Genomic DNA, 13,538 nt, shown 5'->3' on the forward strand with positions numbered 1-13,538 from the left:
CATGTAGTACAGTGCTTGGCACAAAAAGGGTAATTTAGAAATGCTCGTTGAGTGAAGAAGTTTACAGTTTTGTGTTCAGGACATAAAAGAGAGAAGTGAGTTAAAGAGGACTCTTAGGTTAGGAGGAACTCATAATGCCTATCACTAGAGGGTAAAGTAGAATGTATTTCTTAATATATTTTACTCTTCAGGACCCAAAATATTTTCCTTAATGATAATTGAAATTCCATTTTTCTTCTGGGCTAACCATTGCCCTATAATTTCCCATTTAAAATATAAATGTTCCTATCTGGAGTAATAAATGAAATGGGTGAAGTTTCCCATATATTTGCCTTTCACACATTGTCTCTGGTACATTAAGTCAAATATATTTTGCTAAGGGGGCACCTGGGTAGGCCAGTGGATTGAGAGCCAGGCCTAGACATGGGAGGTCCTAGGTTCAAATCTGTCCTCAGACACTACCTAGCTGTGTGATCCTGGGCAAGTCACTTAACCCCCATTGCCTAGCCCTTACCATTCTTTTGCCTTGGAACCAATACCTAATATTGACTCTAAGGTAGAAGGTGTCGACATGGAATCTAGAGTCTCCAAACTTGTAGCTTAGTGAGGTATGATGAACCCCAAATTTAGAAATAGTTTGTAGGTTGGAGACCCCCAAAGCCTGTGCTTGTTCCCTGTTCCCATAAGAATCCACCCTGAAGGGAATCTCAGGCTAGCAGTTGCAGACTGAATAATGGACCCCAGGGTAAATGCTAAATACCCTTTTGTCCTAGGTAGTCTTCCCCATTGTATCTGAGACCCTTACCCAGGAGGACACACCTGGGCAGGGACCATCCTTTAGTATCCATTGTGTAAGCAGCCCTTTCCCCTACACCCTAGCCTCTGGCTATGATCCCTTTCTCTAGCTTGATTGTATCCTGTCAGTATAATGTCAATCATCTTTCCCAGCCCCTGGATCTTCCCAAAAGGTATATAAGTTCCCCAATTTCCTTTGTCCCTAGGAGTGGTCATCTAGCGCAGTGGCACTCCCAGGGGGATCAGGGAGCAGAGCCAAGCAGTGTTCATTTAGACTCTGCACAAGGCGCAGCTCTGCATAAGAGGCCAAGTAGCCCTCATCCCCCTTTCCCTTGATTAAAGAGTGGTTTATGACTATTTAATAGTCCCGCATTTTTTTCTAAGTTGACAAAGGTAAGGGTTTAAAAAAACAAAAACAAATATATTTTGCTAAAATCCGTTTGTCAGAGATGTTTCTTAGAAAGGACTCACAAGTTTAAGAAAACTGGCAGTCTGGCAGGGAAAGAATATGGGGGCAGAGAAAGGACACAGGCATTAAGGCTGGAAGTGCTCAAGGAAAATTTCAGCTTTATAATTTTCCCTAAGGTTGTTTAGCTTTTTTTTTTTTTTTTTAAGCCTTTACCTCTGTCCTAGTATCAGTTCTAGGAGAGAAGAGTGGTAGGGGGTGGGCAGTTGAGGTTAAGTGATTTGTCCATGGTCATACAGCTTGGAAGTATCTAAGGCCAGATTCGAATCCAATTCAAGGCCTGGCGCTCTATCTACTGTGCTACCTAGCTGCTCTGGATGCTTAACTTCCTGTCAGAAGCATTTATTCACCTTATCAGTTTAGTTTTGTTACTCAATACCTGAGGTAAAGTAGAAAAATTGTGTCCACTAGCATTTTCTTGGCTCTATTTGATTTTATTACTCTCGACAAAGAAAATGTATTAAGCAACTTTGTGGGCAAAGCACTGTGCTGGATGGTGGGTGAGATACCAGTTAAGACATTTCCTCTGACCTCAAGGACTTTAAATCTTCTAAATTGATTAGCAAGTATAGCTCTTGTGAAGGAGTCCAACTCAGTTTATCTATTTAAAAATCGAATCATTATCTCTGTTACCAGAACTACTGCAATAGCCTCCCAACTGGTCTAGCCTCTCTCCACTCCTATCCATCTTCTACTCTGCTGCCAAAATGGTTTTCCTAACCTAAAGGTCTGATCCTGCCACCCCTTCTCAATAAACTCCACAGCCTCCTTATTACTTATAAGGCCAAATACAAAGTTCTCTGTCTAGCATTTAAAAGTCTTCATAACCTGAACCCTTCCTACTTTTCTAGTCTTACAGTTTACTGCCCTCCATGAGCTGCATGATGCAGCCACATTGCCCTACTTGCTCTTGGGACACCCATGTCCCACTCTGTCTCCTGCCTCCACATCTTTTCGTGGGTTGTTTCCCATGACTGAGATGCTTTGCCTCCTCACGTAGGCCACTTGGTTTCTCTGGCTTCCTTTGAAACTCAGCTTGAACCCCACTTTCTGTGTGTGTGTGTGTGTGTGTGTGTGTGTGTGTGTGTGTGTGTGTGTGTGTGTGTCCNTGTGTGTGTGTGTGTGTGTGTGTGTGTGTGTGTGTGTGTGTGTGTGTTTCCTGGTGCCTTTAGCAGTTTTTTAGCATTCAGGTTATTTCTCCTGCTAATGTCAAATAAATGTCCCAACTAATGATGTTAAGAAATGTAAAAGAACTGACTGAGGGCATTTCTTGAGAAGCAGTTTAGGACCATTCAGGACACTGGACTTGAAATCAGAGGATCTGGCTTCAAATCTCATTTCTTTCACCTACTATCTATGTGACCTGGGACAAGTCACTGGCACTTCTGTTTTCTTTGTGCCTTTTTTTGTTCTGTGCCTTCTTTCCCTGTGAGATTACCATTCATCCCTCTGCATATATCTAGCAAGTACCCGTTTATGTATCCATTAGAATGTAAGTTTTTTAAGAGCGGGGACTTTAAAAAGCAACCCTTTTCTTTGTATCTTTAACACTTAGTTAAGTGTCTGGCACAGCATAAATTTGTGATAAATGCTTGCTGCCTGATTAATAAATCATCAGGGAAGTCATTGGCTGTAATTCAGAGGCAGGAAAAAATATTAACCATTTAAAATGCAAGAGGAAGGGGGAAATTCCTCATGAGATGTAAAACATCTGAAGGAAACTAAGATGCAGGTAAATAAAAACCCAGTTATTCATTGGATCTAATCTGCATTCTTAGACCTGAATGGATAGAAATTATAACTATGATCTTCACTGCCCAAGGTGTCTTTGTGGATTCTTCCTTTAACAATCATAAAAGCTCAAAATCAGTCAAGCACACTTTGTTCTTTTTAAATTGGCTAGAAAGTAATACTTCTACTACTGGGTAATAGTTATAAAGCTCTTTAAAGCTGGTGGACTGCCTTATAATAACAGTAATAACTAACTTTTATATAGCACTTACCATATTCCAGACACTATGCTAAGTGCTTTACAATGATCATTTCATTTGATCTTCATAAGACCCTGGGAACTAGGGACTAGTATTATCTCCAATTTATAGATAAGGAAATGGAGGCAAATAAAAGTTAAGTGATTTGTCCAGGGTCACACATTTGAATTCTAATCTGGATTTGAATTCAGGTTTTCTTGACTCTAGGACCAATACTCCATCCACTACAACCTTTAACTTGCCCTGTTATCTAAATTGAACCTCACAACCATGCTATGAGAGAGGGATGTGCTATTATTATTCCTATTTACAGAGGGAGGGAGAAGTCAAGTGACTTAGCCAGGATCATAGAGCTAAGAAGTACCTGAGGTCAAATTTGAACCCAGGACTTCCTCTCTCCAGGCCTGGCTCTCTCTAATCACTGAACCATCTAGCTGCTCCATTCCTCCCCCCAACCCCCCCATTCCTTGTTTTGTGCCTATCTAAACTGCAAAGTTCTTTTAGTGGTGCCCAAGCTTCTAAGAAATTCAAGTTTTAAAAACAAACCTTCTATCTTTATGGATATATTGTGAAGAAATGGAATTCAAATGCCTCTGAATAATTAGAAATGGGTATTACCCAGAGGGCCATGGAGAGATATAAAGTGGGTGTGATCAGAGTCCAAAAAATAACTACAGCAAAATCCAATGAAGAATAGAAGTAAGGAATTATGTAGTAGGAAGAGAAGGTGGGCTGTTCATGCAGCAAGAATAAAGTATGACAAAAGGACAGCCACAGGGCTCTATTGGTTTCTTCACATTGTCAGAAGAAAGAGAAGAAGGATGCCAGTCTGTTGGATAATAACTCATCAAAAGACCTGGACTTGTCACACAGGATGGACAGGAACAGATGGATTTTGATCTGCATCATTAAATGGAATTCCAAATTCAATGAGATCATAGATGCATCTCTGAACCTATATAGTGAGAACCCCTCTTCAGCCCTCCTAGTTTAGTTAGAGATCAGCTTAATTAGAAATCTAGTTTAGTTAAACTATTAGGCAATTCTTAGTATAGAAATACCCCTTTCCCTACTTCCCTTAGTTATTAACAATAAACCCAGTTTGTTAGCACTTCTTGTCTCCTCTTAGTTATAAGAACCCACTTCATTGGTTTTCCCTGGTTGGCAGGTTGGCAGTTATTGACCAACTGTCATTCCCAAACCTCACATCCGCATTTGATTTACCCGTGTTCCTCTGTCTGTCTTTCCCTTGTGTGGTGTGAGTGTGTCCCAGTTTATTATTATTCCCCATTCCCAATATTATCTTTTTCACTTGGAGTCAAAGAGACTCCCCCCTCTGATACTAATTAATGAATTTTCCATCATTAGTTGTATGAGAAAATTGCCAAGGGGCAAAAAGTGAAGCAATTTACTCATAATCACTCCTGTAATCTTTCATGTGGAAGAAGCAGGTCTTGAATCCAGGTCTTGAGTATTCCACTATACTGCACTGGCTCTTAGTTGAAATTACTCATAACCCAATTTTTTTTCATGAGTGTCAATCAGTTCCATTTCCCAATTAAACTATAAACCCCTGAAAAATAGGAACCATGTATTATTTTTATTAAGTAAATTGTATTGATATATTTTGTATCAATTATATTACTTATGTTTCACACTATATCAATCTCTTTTCCCCACCCAGAGACTGACCTTTATAAGAATAAAAGGAGAGCAAAAATTTTCAGTAAAAGAAACTATTTTAAAAATCCAACATTATACAATGTCTCTGCAAAAAAAAAGAATGGTGGTACTTTCTCAAATGTTTTCTTTGGGACCAAGCAAAATTATTATAACCTCACTGCATTCAGTATTAAGCGTTTTATCACTGTTTTTATTCAAATTGTAGGGAATGTACTACTGATTAGGGAAATGCATACCAAAACAATTCTGAAGTATCATCACAAACCTAAAATGACAAAAGGGAAAAATGACAAATGTTGGAGGGGATTTGGAAAAGTGAGGATACAAATACACTGTTGGTGGAATCACGAACTGATCCAACCATTTTGGAAAGCAATTGGAATTATGAATTGGGACAGAAGATCATTAAGGGATTACTTTTAATGCTGATACTCTCTTCCAAGGTACTATTCCAGAGAGCTATAAAACTATGTATATTGTAGACCCAGAAATGCCATTGCTGAGTCTATTTCTCAGGGAAAAGAACCTAAATGTTCCAAAATAATTATAGCAGTTCTCTTTGTGGTGGCAAAGAAATGGAAATAGAAATCCATCAATGGGAGAATGGCTAAACAAATTATGGTATATGTTTGCGGTGGAATACTATTGAAGGGTAAGAAACAATGAGCAGATTAGTCTTAAAATTTTTTAAAAGAAATATGAGATAATGAAGAGTGAAATGAGTGGAACCAAATGAACATTATATACAGCTACAGATTTAATATTTGAAAAATAACTTGTGGATGTTCATCTGCAGAGAATGAACTGAGAAATGGAAACATGAAAGACATAATCTATATATTTTGCTGGATCATGCCTTCTTTTGTATGGGGAGGGAAGGGAGAGGCTGAATAAGTTAATAAATAAAATAAAAACATTATAAATTGTAGTGATGGTATGGTTTGTATATTATGTAAAGGCAGATAAGTAGTGCAGTGGGTAGATCTCAGAACTTAAGAGTTAGGAAGACATGAGTTTGAATTTTGCCTCAGATAATAGCTATCTGACCCTGGGCAAGTCACTTCTCTGTGTCTTGATTTCCTCATTTATAAAACAGGTATAATGATAGCACCTACCTCTTAAGGTTGTTTCAAGGTCCTTTGCAAACCTTAAAATACTATGTAAATGCTCGTTCTTCATAATCTATTTCTTTTCTTTTTTTTTTTTTAAACCTTTACTTTCCATCTTGGAGTCAATACTGTGTATTAGCTCCAAGGCAGAAAAGTGGTAAGGGCTCACCAATGGTAATTAAGTGACTTGCTCAGGGTCACACAGCTAGAAAGTGAGGTCAGATTTGAACCTAGGCCTGGCTCTCAATCCACTGAGCCCCCAGCTGCCCCCTCATAATCTATTTCATTTGTGTGTATGTACATAATAAACCCCAAATAATGGGCATCTACTTTTTTTCTAATTCTTTTCTGGGTATGAGGTGAAACCTCAGATTTGTTTTGATTTGCATTTCTATTATATTAGTGGTTATCATGTTATATTATCAAGTTATATAGATTTTTATATCCTTATTTATTTGATATAAGGTTGTTTTTTTTTTTGTCTAGTCAACTATTTCCCTTTTCCTAGATGAATTTATTATTGCTTCATACAAAAGTTTTTCAATTTCATGTAATCAAATTTATCCCATGATCTTTGGAGTCCTGCTGATTTACTTTCTGCCTCATTAGACAGAGCAGCTTGGTGATATATTAGATAAAGTCAGGAAGACCTGAGTTCAACTCTGACCTCAGATACTTACTAGCTATGTGACCCTAGGCAAGTCACTTAACCCAATTTCCCCATCAGTAAGATGAGCTGTAGAAGGAAATAGAAAACCACTCCAAAATCTCTGCCAAGAAAACCCCAAAAGGGGTCACAAAGAGTCAGACATGACTGAAAAACAACTGAACAACAAGGTTGAAAAATACTTCATTATCTGTCTCCATCCTGGAGTAAACTTGATGGATAATCTTAGTCTCTCCAGTGGTATAATTTGCCTTCTCTATGGCTGCCTGCATGGAAAGAGGAAGCAGCTGGAGAACGTTGGCTATACTGGAGAGGCCAGCAGCTGTACTTAGAATAGGATAAGATTTACGGGCTCTCTCTCAGTTAAGGTAGGATGGGCAACTAGCAGCTAAAATAAATGGGAATTGTTACTATTTTGAATCTACTGTTTATTTTATGGATGTCATTTTATATTAACTTTGAGAACCTATTGCCAGGGCAATGCTGGCAACACTACTTTATCACATCAGGGGGAAATAACCCCTTAACAACTTTGTCTTCCTTTAGTTTGAAGGACTCACCTCTACACCATAATCTTACAAGTTTGCTTAAGATTTGGCTGTTGTATACTACTCCAGAGGAGGGGTGGGTAAAATATGTCAAGAATCTTATGTCTGTGATGGTGAATCTATGGCACATGTGCCAAAGATGGCACAGAGACCTCTCTATGGTCATATGGGCCATTGGCAGCCAGAGTTAGTTACTAGAAAGATGGAGGGACTTGGGAAGAGCTGCTCCCTTCCCTCTCTCTCCCTCCCCTGGGTCACTCCCCTCTCTTTTTCCTTCCCCTATCTAGGATGGGGAGGGGCATGGCAGGGTACCACAGGCAGTCTGGGGCAGGGGTGGGGAGTGGAGCATGGCAAGAAGATTATAAAAGGTTCACCATCACTGATTTATGAGTTCCTCAGCATGAGAACATAACTAGCAGCCACTGATGGCCAAATGTGTTCAGTTGTTTTATTCAGTCATTTATGATTCTTCATTCCCCTAGTTGGGGATTTCTTGACAAAGAACCTGGAGTGGTTTGCCATTCTCTTCTCCAGCTCATTTTATAGATGAAGAAACTAAGGGAAACACAGTGAAGTGACTTGCCCATGGAAACACAGCTAGTGTCTGAGGCAGTATTTTAACTCAGAAAGAGGAGTCTTCCTGATTCTAGTTCCAGCATGTTAAGGTTAAAAGTCTCTGTAGACTGTATCTTAATTTATAATTATTTATTAAGTAATAAGAAGTGAGTCAGAGAAAGAGAGAGCACCAACTATGGGTGGCTGACCATTCCTTTAGCAGCCTCCTCTGAGAGCCCCTTCAAGAACTGAGAGCTGGATTCCCAGCCAAAAAGATCCTACTTCCTTTGGCTACTCCAATTTATGTTTTTATTCCCTTTCCAAAACCCCTCCAGTTGGAGAACTCTGATCTCATTCTGAGCAAGAAGAGGGTCTTCTAGTCAGGATTTGATCACTTTGGGTAAGAGATAAGGAGTCAAGAGAGCTTTAGAATGACTGCAGAGTGTACTTGCCCACCTCTCTTTCCTCTCACTCACTATCTCAGTGATGAATCTTTTAGAGACTGAGTGCCCAAGCTGCAACCCTCACACTTTGTGTGAGCTGCCTCTTTACCCCAGACCTGGTAGGGAGGAAATGCTCCCACTTGGCTCCAGGACAGAGGGGCAGCTAAAGTGAGAAATGTCCTCAGGCTCATGTGGAGAGGGAGGAGGAAACAGCCCTCTCCAGACACTTTCTCCAACTTAGCAGTATCTTAAGTAGCTTGTTTACAGTTAAACTTGTTAACTTAGAAAAAATGCGGGACTATTAAATAGTCATAAAACCACTCTTTAATCAAGGGAAAGGGGGATGAGGGCTACTTGGCCTCTTATGCAGAGCTGCGCCTTGTGCAGAGTCTAAATGAACACTGCTTGGCTCTGCTCCCTGATCCCCCTGGGAGTGACACTGCGCTAGATGACCACTCCTAGGGACAAAGGAAATTGGGGAACTTATATACCATTTGGGAAGATCTAGGGGCCAGGAGAGATGATTGACATTATACTGACAGGATACAATCAAGCTAGAGAAAGGGATCATAGCTAGAGGCTACTTACACAATGGATACTAAAGGATAGTTCCTGCCCAGGTGTGCCTTCCTGGGACAGGGTCTCTGATACAATGGGCAAGACTACCTAGGACAAAAGGGTATTTAGCATTTACCCTGGGGTCCATTTTTCAGTCTGCAACTGCTAGCCTGAGATTCCCTTCAGGGTGGATTCCCACGGGAACAGGGAACAAGCACAAGCTTTGGGGGTCTCCAACCTACAAACTATTTCTAAACTTGGGGTTCATCATATCTCACTAAGCTACAAGTTTGGGAACTCTAGATTCCATGTCGACAAAACAATAGCCTTTGTCTGCATTCTAATTCAACCAAAGGTTGGGGTGAGAAGTAGAGTTGTAACTTCAATCTTAATATTAAACTTAATATCCAAAGGCTGTCTTGGGGGCACCAAAGAAAGAGGTATAGGCGAGTCTTAAATTTTCACAAGTGAATGCACCACCCCATGACCAAGTAGCTAAGTCTTGGAGATCAGAAGTGATTTTCCCAGGGTCACACAACTAATGTCAGAAGCAGGACCAAAACCTAGGTCTTTCTGACCACAGAGCAAACACTCTAGTTCCTGTTCCACTCTGACTCTCTTATGAAGATGGTATTAAAAAAAATTCTCAGAATTAAATGTTTTCACAATTTTCTCCCTGAAATATCCTCTGATGTTGTTTCCTGGTGATTCAGTCTGACTGAAAGAAAGCCAAAGACCAGGACTAATGATTTTACTTGCTCCCAACTTCCCTCCAAGTGGACATTCCTCTGGACGCTACCTGCCTTGATGTAAAGGATCAGTGACTTTGTTTTATGAAATTCCAAATTTACCCTTGTCCTATGGGAATGTGCCTTCAGGAACCTTCCAGGATATTGTCCTAGACTGAACAGTAGGCCATCAAGCACCCTGAATTGGAGTGGTGGATATAGTCAAGTCTTAAGTACCCCCTTTCTCTTCTAAGTTTCTCTTATCATATTCTAGGCTGTTTCTTCCCCCTCCCTCAATTCTAGGGCTATAATTGTCTTTACCATGCCTGATAATATCCAATCAGTTGTCCTTCCTTTCTCATACTTTCCTAAAGTTTAAATACGACTCTAAGTTCTTCAATTCCATAGAAAAGTTCCCATTCGACAGTGTTGTTTTGTGTGTGTGTGTGTGTGTGTGTGTATGTTTCCCAGAGACATTGTTTCCAGAGTCTCAGAGCTTGGTTCTGTGTGATGTTGAGTGTATGTCTCTGTGTGATGGCCATAAGAACATTGTCTCCTTTGTCCTGTTTTCAGACATGTTCTTTTGTAACTGCTTTGGTGGTTTTATGTTTTTCCAGTTTGACAGGAGCAAAGTCATTAGCAAGGGGTATGTGGCACAGGACTCTGACTCCTTCCATAGGTAGGAAGCTCAGTTTAACCCTCCAATCTTCCAGTCATTGCTCTGACAGCACTGCCTAAATTAGCAAAAGCTAATACTGAAATCTGCTGTTTGTAGCTGGTGCCTAACCCTATCTTGTATCTGATTCTTTGTGATTCCTTTTGGGGTTTTCTTGGCAAAGAGACTGGAGTAGTTTGCCATCCTTCTCCAGTTCATTTAACAGATAAGGAAACTGAGGCAAATAAGATCAAGTATCTTACCTGGGGTTACATAACTAGTAAGTGAGGTTGAATTTGAACTCAGGTTTTCTTGTCTCCAGTTCCAGAACTCTGTTCACTGTACCACCTAGCACCCTTGGCTTTTTCTTCAGTAATTTCTTCAGTAGTTTTTGCCATTTACACAAAGGAGGATTCTCTTCCTAGAATATTCCCAGAAAGGTCCAGCTCAGAGAGAATAAAAATCAAAGGACAGCCTTATTCAACTTACTTTTGACCTGCTGCCTGAATCCTCAGATCCTCTTTCACTGTTGCTGCTTGAAGGCTTCTAGAAAGGGAAAAATCTGCTACCTCTTGAAGATGCTCATTCCGCTTCTGAATAGCTCTAATTGTTAGGAAGGTTTTCCTACATTTCCTCAGTAAATTCTGCCTATCGTTCCTGATTTTTTCCTTTGGGGCCAAACAGAGCAAATCTCTTTTATAAGACAGACCTTCAAATACCTAAATGCAGCTATCATATCTTCAATAAGTACTCACTTTTCTAGGCTAAATATCCCTGGTTTCTTTAGCTAGTCTTTATACAGAATAGACATGTCTTTCCACCATTTTGGTTGAGAACATCAAGATGAAATTCAGCTTATTGACATCCTTCCTAAATGTTGATGTCCAGGGCTGATGGCAATTTGAACAAGGAAGAGTTCAGTGAGATGAACACTTCCTTCTTCCTTTCTTAGTTTAAGATCATATTCATTTTTTTCCCTTTCCACAAAACATCATTAATTTCTACTGAGCCTACTGTTCACTGAAACTCCCATATCTTTTTTTTCAGATAAATTGCTGTTTGATCATGTCTCTCTCATCTTGACCCTACAAAAGTGATTTTTTGAACTAAGACTTTACAATTATCCCTAATAAGTTTTATCATATTAGAGTCTATTCTATTCTATTCTATTCTATTCTATTCTACTATTACACTATTCTAGTCTGTCAAGATCTCTTTGGATTTGGATCGTTATCCTCTGCGATTTAGCTCTTCCTCCCAGCTTTGCATAATCTGAAATTTTGATGTCATCATTCTTTTGTCCAGGACATTCATAACAAAACTTAAGACAGAATAGGATCAAGCATAGGTCCCTTGATTACTTCACTGGGGCCCTCCTACCAAGCTGAAATTGAACCATTAATAACCAGTCTTCAATCCAGCCATTCAAGTAGATCTGAACCTAACCATACTATCAGCTAAATTTTTATCTTTCCATCTTTTTCACAAGAATAAAGTGAGAATAACACTTAGCTAAAACCTCCATGAATTGTATCTATTGGGTTTCTATGATGTACTGGCTTAACTATCTTGTAAAAGCAGGAAATTAGTTCAGTCTAGCACAACCTGTTCTTGGCATCATTTTGGTTCTTTGTAGTCATTGCTTCCTTTTCTCAATGTTCATTAACCACTTTTTTAAGCATCAGGTCTGGAATTTTTCCAGCAGGAAGTTAGTTTGCAGATGTTATTCTTGTTCCCTTTTTTAAAAATCATGGCAACATTTATCTTTCTGCAGTTATGTCCCATTCTCTAGTCTCCTAAGTATCATTGACAGTAACTCAAATCATCCTTATCAGTTCTTTCAATACTTGAGATTGTGGCCTTTTGGGCCACACACTGAAATACCCTCCTTGTTAAAGCCATCTGAAATCCTATCATCCTTTAGTTGTTGTTGTTCAATTATTTCATCATGTCCTGCCTCTCTGTGAATCAATCCATTTGGGGTTTTCTTGGCAGAGATACTGGAGTGGTTTACCATTTCTTTCTCTAGCCTATCTGAGAGACAAGCAAACTGAGGCAAACAGCATCAAGTGACTTGCTCAGGGTCACATAGTAAGGGTCTGAGGCCAGATGTGAACTTGGGAAGATAAATCCTCCTGACTCCAGGCCTGGTACTCTATCAGCTGGGCCATGTAGCTACTCTACCATCTTTTAGAATTTAGCTCAAATACACCTTTTCCATGAAGCCTTCTTTCCTTTCAGGAATCAAACTCTCTTTCATTTGATCTCACCTCACTTTGTAATGAAGTAATTTAGGGAATAGAATAGAAATGATGAGTAAGAAGTATAAGAGCTTGGCCGTCAGCTTTGAGTATTCTGTATTGGAATGCAACTGGGGAGGAATGAAACTGTCATTGCTGGTGTGAGAGGGCTTTTGGAGCAGAGGTCCAGCCAGCAGTGACTCCAGAATCTTGGGATCTTTGGGATTGGAGAAGCTTGAAAACATCTCGCAAGACAACCCTTGGTAGTGGATAGTGTCTGTTTCTGGTGGACAGTTTGCAGGCATTTTTCCCTACCTGGTATCTCTTGGATTATTGGCTATGCAAGGAGTTGGTTCCTGTTATCCAGAAGCAACCTGGACCATTTGTGAGAATCCCAATACCCAGCTCTCTCCCTCTAGTCTTCAGTCAAGGCTGTCAGCCCGACTGAAGTTAGGTTGACAGAGAAACTCCCTCTTAGAACTCCATTTCTTGTCATTTAGATATTCCTAGTTATAGATATACCTCTCCCATCATCCCTAACCTTATCGTATGTATTAAACCTGTAGTTTTATAATTCTTTGGTCCCTGTCTACTCACTTGTTAGTTTCATAGACTCCCAAGCTAGGTGGATCTGTGGTGGCAGTTGGTATCAACTGCCAATCCATAATCTCCCATTCCCTGTTCTTTGGTGGGGTTTGTGTTTCCCTAGTTTGTTAGTCCAGTCTGTTATCCCTAACCAAACAGTTCTTCTCCCCTTTCTCTGAACCCAGTTATATTTAAGTTACCCACAAGTGTTTCCCCATAAGACCTTACACATGTATCTTACTTTAGATTTATGTCATAGTTATATATATGCGCATGTCTTATCACTTCTACTAGATTATAAACTCCTGGAGAAAAGAAATTGTTTACTATTTTTCTTCATATCTCCTCTAGAGTGGGAGGCCAATACGAGAAACAGAGACTCAAATAGATATTTTTATCTGGACTCCATCAAAAGCTACTCTGCTAGTCAGAGCCAGACAGGTTGGGCTATCTAAGATAAAAATATGAGACTCTTCTTTTGACTCCTTTTCTGATCCACAGCTTTTCTTACTGGA

The sequence above is a fragment of the Gracilinanus agilis genome, chromosome 3 (genome assembly GCF_016433145.1).
Source record: "Gracilinanus agilis isolate LMUSP501 chromosome 3, AgileGrace, whole genome shotgun sequence".
NCBI lineage: Eukaryota > Metazoa > Chordata > Mammalia > Didelphimorphia > Didelphidae > Gracilinanus > Gracilinanus agilis.